Genomic DNA, 7,945 nt, shown 5'->3' with positions numbered 1-7,945 from the left:
CACCATGGAGTACTACTCAGCCACAAAAATGAATGAAATTATGTTTTTTGCAGCAACATATACAAAACTGGAGGCCATTATCCTTATTGAAGTGATTCAAACTGAAAATCAAAAACTGCATGCTCTCACTTGCAAGTGGGAGCTAAACAATGGGTACTCACAGACATGCAGAGTGGAATGATAGACAGTGGAGGCTCAAAGGTGGGAGAGTGGGATGGTGGTGAATGTGAAATATCACCTAGTGGATACAATGTACATTATCTGGTAATGGGTACCCTAAAAACCCAGATTTCACCTCTCTGCTATGTATCCACATAACACAACTACATCTGTACCCCAAAATCCATAAAAATAAACAAATCCCCCGGGTTACACATACATAATTAGGCGTTTTATTGTATGTAAATTCTACCTCATTCAAGGCAATTTTTAAGAATCAAGTGAGTTTTCCAAGTAGTGCACAGAGGACCAGCACCGGCAGCATGGCTCTCTGAGGGGAGGAGCAAGAGACACCCGTGGGCTCCCACATTCATCCCGCGGCTGCTGCTCCATTTCTTGACACCCCCACCACCTGCCAGGAGTCTCCCTGCACCTCCCACCGGGCCCCACTGGCAGTTACCCTGAGACTCCAGGTCATTCCCTTCCCTGCTCACACTCGCCCTAGGACCTTCCTCTTCTTGGAGCAGGCATGCTCAGCCCCGCCTCAGGGCCTTTGCACTGTTCCCGCTGCCTGGAGCTCTGCTTCCTGTCTAGACAGGGCTTCTCACCTTTCCAGTCTCCCTGACCAGGGTCCAGTGGCTCCATCTCTCTCTACCTCATACTCTTTCACTCCCAACAGAGAGACTAATTTCCTGATATTAATTATTGATTATCGCTTTCTCATCCTCCATACCCTAAGGAGCAGAACCACTGCCACCAGTCACATGTGGCCATGGGTCACTGAAAATGAGGCCAGTCCAAAATGACATTTGGTCTAAGTGTAAAAAAAAAAACACAGGGAATTTCAAAGACTTACACACATTCAAAAGAATGTAAACTATCTCATTAACAACTGTTCCCATAGATTGAAATAATATTTTGGATATATTAGGTTAAACAAGAAATACTATTAAAATCACTCCCTCTGTTTCTTTTTCCTTTTTTAATGTGTCTATTATAAAACTGAAAAGTGCTCATGGGTTTGTGTCACAACTCTGTCCATGGCTCGGTCATCCGTGCTCCATCTCCAGGTCCTAGACCACCTGGTACCCGGAGGAGCTGGTGAAGGGTTTGTGCATTGAATAATGAGGACTCATGAACAGAGAACCTAATGACCTTTTGCAAAACATTAATTCTCTTATGTCTGGCAAAGAAATTCCCCAGAGCAGGATGCAGAATAAGCCTTCCAGGAGCTCCTGAAATCATCTCTCTGTTTCATGGATTTCCAGACCGTGACCAAGCTCTCACTGATGTTTCTGAAAACTGAAGATCCCAGGAGGGCCCTGCACTTTTCTCTTTTCTGAGGAAACAGGAGGTCGTGTTGCTTTCACAGCCCGGTGAGCAGTGTGCCCTCTCTGGGGACAACGGTGAGCCAGCTTGGGAGCAATAGGGAGGAGGGGCAGGGCTGGAAAAGGGGTGGGAGTGAGAAGAGTAGTGAGGAGGAGGGGGAGATGGAGGAGAAGACTGGGGGATGGAGGGGCAGGGGCATAGGGGCAGGGGGAACTTAGGCAGGGAGGAAGGTTATGGGGGGCCGGGGAGGGCGGGGAGCGGGAGTAGTGAAATGAGAGATGGAGAAAGGGGGGAATGGGCAGAAAGAGGAGGAGGAGCCAAGGGTGAGCATGGAGTGGGGTGGGCTGGGGCTGCTGAAGCAGGATAAATGCACAGCTGCCTGCTGGTCTGGGCTCCCTACCTTAGGCTCTCACCCTCATCTCCTGCAGCTCCAGCTCTGTGCTCTGCCTCTGAGGAGCCCATGGCCCGGCCCCTGTGCACCCTGCTGCTCCTGCTGGCTGCCCTGGCAGTGGCCCTGTCCTGGAGCCCCGAGGAGGAGGAAGGACAATCGGGGTGACATCTATGACACACACCTCAATGATGAGTGGGTACAGCGTGCCCTTCACTTCACCATTAGCAAGTACAACAAGGCCACCAAAGATCAGTACTACAGACGCCCGCTGTGGGTGCTACGAGCCAGAGAGCAGGTGGGTGCTGCCACCACACCTAGGGATGCCATAGCCTCTGCTTTGCCCCTCCGAGAGCATTCCCAGCAAATCAGCACTGACACATTCATGATCTAAGGCTCAGACTCATTCAGCTTTCCCTGACAGTCCGCTGACGGCCTTCAAGCCCAAGGATGCTCCTGGGCCATGAGTGCTTGAGTTCAGCCTTGTCGTGTCCACTTGGCCACCTTTAACCTGCAGCAGTCACTGGGTCTGTGCCATGATGTTAGCATTTCCCAGGGTCCAGCAGGTGTGGATGGAGACTGTGCGGACTCTGGGTGGGCTTGGTGCTGCTCAGGATGAGATCCAGGCCATGAGGCTCATCCTCCTCTCTGACTCCTCTCTGCAGGGGCCACAAAGGAGCCTGGCTCCTTGTCCTGCAAAGCCCTGCTTCCCTCCCCAAGTCACGCCCTGGGTACAGCCCCTTAGGGCTACCAGCCTTCACCCTCAGACTGGCTGACCACCTCCTGCAGCCCAGGACTGCTGAGTTCCTGCTGGGGTGGAACACGCCTGATGACCCTCCCTCTGCCAGCTGACACAGAGTTAGACTCAGCCAGTGAGGACAGCAGTCACCCAGCAGAGTAGAGGAGGGAGTTGGGTCAGGAGGGAGATTCAGCAGGGCTACCAGGCCCAGCTTGACGTGCATCCCGTGGCAGAGCAGCAAACAGTGACATAGACTTTAGAGCTCCTCCACCTTCTCTTGGAAATTCAAAGGAGTCCAGACCAGCCCCGTTTCTCCTCCTGCAGCCATCAGCTGGTGCTCTCTGCCTGTACATGAGGTGCATTCGCTGGTGTCACAGTTCCTCCTGGCCTGCAAGTGTCTCTGAAGTGTGACAGTAACTCAGAGTGAAGCAGTGGATGATGTGAATTGTTGGGCCCAGGATCCTAATTTACAGATGGGGAGACTGATGCCCTAGAGAACACACAACTTCCTCTTGGTTCCGCAGCCTGGTTCCCAGGGCTCCTTCTCCTGTGCTTCTCCCCAGTTCTGACAAGTTGCGCCTCCATGATGCCCTGTGCAGGGAAAGCATTCAATTCTCTTCTGCAATAGCAAGTTTAACACAAGTACGTGTATGACCCTAGAAATACTGGAGCCAAAAACCCACTCAGAATGGAGGCATTAGAGAGGAAGTCCCTTATTGGCCTAAAACATCCACTCAGAATGGAGGCATTAGAGAGGAAGTCTCTTATTGGCCTAAAACATCCACTCAGAATGGAGGCATTAGAGAGGAAGTCTCTTATTGGCCTAAAACATCCACTCAGAATGGAGGCATTAGAGAGGAAGTCTCTTATGGATGTTTTAGGCCGGCACTAAAGCATCCACTCAGAATGGAGGCACTAGAAAGGAAGTCTCTTGTTGGCCTAAAACATCCATTTGTGTGAAGCCTCTCATCTCCTACTGATAAAAGAGGGAATAAATAAATCTGAGTTAAGTGGAGGAAAGAAGATGCTCAATGGGCTGAAGTCTAGAAACTAGAAGTTAGCTGAAATTTCATCATCAGATGACAGCCTTCCTGGAAGAAATACAGTGTCCCTGCCCCTTGGGCCAGCAGAATTCAGTTAATCCTTTGCACTGGCAGAGAGAAAACAAGTTACCAGGGAGGCCTGGGGCATATCACCCCTGCCAGCCGGCAGGAGGTGACTGTGTGCCTTGCAGTGGGAGTGTGGGCAGCTCATGAAGGCAGGAATGAAGCCCCAGGCAACTCCCTTGACTCAGTCACAGTGATGTGCCTGTGTGTGCATGAAACTGGTGGAGAGCACTGTCCATGCATCCTGCTCTTTCCCGTGAGTAGGTCGTGGCTGCGATGAACTAAATCTTTGATGTGGAGATGGGGCAAATCAAATGTGCCAGGTCCCAGCCCAACTTGGAAAAGTGTCCGTTCCATGACCAGCCAAAACTTCAGGAGGTATGTGCATGATGTGGGTCGGGGACAGTTGTGCATTGCAGAGGGGTGTGTGTGTGTGTGCTCGTTCATATGTTTTGAAAGGTATGTGTGTAAGCACATTGGTATGCCTAGAGCAGGGCATGCAGGCATGGGTACATTTATATGGCGACATGCATGTGTGTTTATGCACACATGGGCAGATGTGTGTTGGGAGAGACATGAATGCGTGTGCATATGAAGTTATATGTCTGTGCATGTACATGTGAGTAGGTGTGCAGGTGTTGTTTTGCTCATGGAAAGGGGCATATGTACACACACATGTGCAAGTGTGTGGGGGAGGTGCATGGGAGTGTGCATGTGGTTGTGTGGGAGAAGTATGGACGTTTGTGCATAGATCCATGTGGGTGAGGGTTGGGGTGAGTTCATGTAGATGAATATGTGTGTGCATGTAGGTGGGGTGGTGTGGAGAGGAGTGACGAATTTGATTTGCTAAGAGGGCTTTAGCTTGGGAATGGGGGTACTGGGAACTCCACCTCATGTACTTAGGGTTGTTGCCTGCTGAACCATAGGAAGCAGCTGCAGGGCTAGGTGCTGGGCAGGGAGATGGGGCTCTGTCTAATCCCAGCTTCAGGCACCTGCCCACAGCCACCGCCATGCTGAGCAGATTAGAGGGACCTAGAGGCCTGTTAGCTGCAAAGCCCTGGACCTGCCCTGCTCACCCAACAACAGCCTCTCCAAAGACCTGCTTGTTCTTGTGAGGTCTCCAATCTGGGAAGACCCGCACTCCCCTTCTCGCCCGCTCCCTACGCCCCAGCTCTTTCAAGGGGAGCTGCCCTGCCCTGGCTTCTTCCCTCTGGCCCCTCATAGTGCTGGCCTAGGCACAGGAGGTGGAAGGAGCTGGGGGCAGTGTGCTGCCTCGCCCTGTCCTGCACCCTTAGGGCTCCCGAGACCTTGCACAGGCTGCTCCTCCCAGGGCTGTGCTGGGGCAAGAACCCTGCAGGCTGGAAATGGGGGCAATGCCACCTGGTGAACTGGAGCTTCCATCCCCACCTGGGAGGAGGAATGGAGTAATCACTGCACAATTTGGTTCAGTTCCTTGGGTCTCAGCAGGAGCAGGTGGGGGCACAGTGTCTCACCTCCATCCATCCTTTCCTCCATCTGATGCCTCATGCCTGGGCGTCTCTCACTTTAACTGCAGCCCACACTGATAGTCCCTCTCTCTTTCCTTTCACAGAAACAGTTCTGCTCTTTCCAGATCTATGAAGTTCCTTGGGAGGACAGAATGTCCTTGGTGAAATCCACGTGTCAGAATGTCTAGGGGTTTGTACCAGGCCAGCTGCACAAACCACCTCCTACTCCCATGCCACTGTAGTGCTCTCACCCTTGAATTGGTGGTTCCTGCCCTGGGGGAGGTCTCCTCTGAGGGTCTTCACCAGGAGACAGGCAGAGAAGACATCAGGAGGCTTTCTTCACAGCAGTTGTTTCTGCCCTGGCTCCTTGCTTCTTACAGCCCCGGTGTATGGTACACATGCCCCCTTCTCCTGCAACTAGACAGTAGCATCTGCTCCCTCTGAGTTCTTGGCTGTCCAGGGCTGTGCAAACAGGAAGGGTTTTGGCAGACCCTTTATGAAGCTCTCCTTGTCCACCAGCCCCCTCCTCCAAGTCTGACCTCTTCCAAAGGGAGCAGCCCAGGTTCTAGTGTGAGAGCAGTGCCTCCTTTCATCAGTTCCATGTGTGTGTGCCCTGCACAGGGAGGTCATACCCTATGCTGAACAGGGAGATTGTGCATTACACTGGGAGGTAGTGCCCTGTGCTGGGAGGCTATGTGCTATGATGAGAGGTGGTGTCCTAGGCTGAGACATGGTGCCCTATGCTGGGAGGCTGTGTCTTATGCTAAGAGGTGGTGTCTTATCCTGGGAGATTTTGCCCTGTGCTTGGAAGTTATGCCCTACGCTGGGAGGCAGTGCCCTGTGCTGGGAGGTTGCACCCTAGGAGCATTGTTCACGTTCACACCCACTAGTACTTTCTCTTGGACTTGGATTTAAAGCAAGTCGCCATGTCAAGCTTAACATAAAGTATGTAGAAATTAAAACATTCAGGACTGTAATGCAGTGCACGCTCTTCAGGTTTCAAGAAGGATGTTCTCATTAATAAAGAACATCACTTCATTGTCACTAGCATTCCAAAGAACAGTGGATATTTCTGCCCTGAACAGGAAACTACAGTCCTAAGTCACACAGCCCACCCTGCACAGTCCTCTTTGCCATTTCAGGGTACAGGGGGGCAGCCTCATGGCCGGTGCCCCGGGCAGGGCTCTCCAATACCTTCCATGCTCAGAGTCACATTGAGCAAGGGCTGCTGCCATGAACATGGCGGAGGGCAGGGGCGCAAAATGATAAGAGGAAATCTGCCCAAATTGTCCACAGGCTGGCACCCATGTGCCACACCTAGAAATCCAGAGTGGGAAACACATGGACAGGGAGAGTGGAGAACATCTACATCCATTTCATCTCCACTTGGACTTGATTTTACAGAAGTCTTTGGGATCTGGGAAGTGAAGCACCACCCAGGAGGCCATGACCTGGGGGGCTTCAGTCTGAGCCTCATCCTCTTGGGGGTGGGCAGGTATAGTCACTCAGGCTTCTGGTGGGAGAGAGGGGTTGCATGCAGAGTAGGAGGTGCTCAGAGTGGTGACTGGGGTGAAGACATCTCTGCAAGGAGTTGCTCATGATTTTCTACCTGAATGGAAGATCTTTGACACAAGCAACCACCATCAAGACACACAATGAAGAGAGGATTTTGTGTAAACTAAGCCACTTCTCAGACACAATTCTCTCTCCCTTGAGAAAGTTGGGAGTAAAGTGGGGGCTGTATACTGGGCTTCCCCCACCTTCTCCCAGTGTGTCTGCTCTCTAGGAGGGAAGAAGTGGATAGGGATGCTGAGGGTGAGCAGGTATATCTTCTGAGCCAAATGAATTGTCTGAACTGTGTCCTGAAGCCACTAGATCTCTGTAGGAGAGTAAGACAGGGTTTCACTAGACTGATATTTGCCTACAAATATCAAAAATTACAAAGTCCATATCACTGAATTCCCATTTTGGAAAGTTTACGCCTTTTCTAAGACTTTCTCTCCCAAAAATGATGTCACAAATCAGTGGTAAAAGATTGAAAATGAAGATGTTAGAAAGGATTTTGAAGTGATATTGAGGCACTCAGAGCATGGCAGGCCTTTGTGTAAAGCAGCCAGTGTCAAGCCTGGTCTGCAAAGTGGACCTAGGTCCTGTGTCCTTAGAACCCATAAAGTCCAGCCAGATGTGGAATGTTCCGTCCATAAACCCCTTCTCTGTAGCTCTGTGCTTCTGTGGAAAGGTGGATATAGATCCTCCAGGCAGTGGGATGTTCTTCTTACTGATAAGCAAAGTTTCTGACAGCCCCTGACTCTAGAGGATGAGGTCTTCCATTGAGTCAGAAAGCAGTCTTGTGTTGACCTCCTATCTCATCCTGTGATTTAGAATGTCTTAACCATCTGGGAATGCAGCACAGTAGGTCTCAGCCTCATTGTACCCAGCCCCTACTCAAGATGGAGTTGCTTTGGTTCAATTGCCTCTGACATGAGCATGTAGATGGGGTGATGGGGAACAAATGTGTTGAATTTGATTTGCTAAGTGGGATTTAACTTGGCATTGGGGGTACTGGGAGCTCCACCCTGCATCCTTTGGGATGTTGCCTGCTGGACTGGAGGAAGCAGCTGCAGGGCTGGGTGCTGAGCAGGCAGAAGGGGCTCTGTCTAATCCCAGCCTCAGGCACCTGCCCAGAGTCAGAAAGCAGTCATCAGCCAGCAAGAGGCTGTTTGACATTTCAAAGCTA

The 7,945-nt window shown here is 51.3% G+C and overlaps 1 pseudogene; it reads left to right on the top strand.

The window, feature by feature from the left end:
• The first annotated feature begins 1,948 nt into the window (after positions 1 to 1,948).
• LOC101151326 (cystatin-SA-like) lies at positions 1,949 to 5,396 on the top strand (annotated as a pseudogene).
• Positions 5,397 to 7,945: the final 2,549 nt, after the last annotated feature.

The sequence above is a fragment of the Gorilla gorilla genome, chromosome 21, assembly GCF_029281585.2.
Source record: "Gorilla gorilla gorilla isolate KB3781 chromosome 21, NHGRI_mGorGor1-v2.1_pri, whole genome shotgun sequence".
Lineage (NCBI taxonomy): Eukaryota > Metazoa > Chordata > Mammalia > Primates > Hominidae > Gorilla > Gorilla gorilla.
Note: the sequence above shows the minus strand (reverse complement) of the source record. Positions and strands in the feature narration are given on the sequence as shown.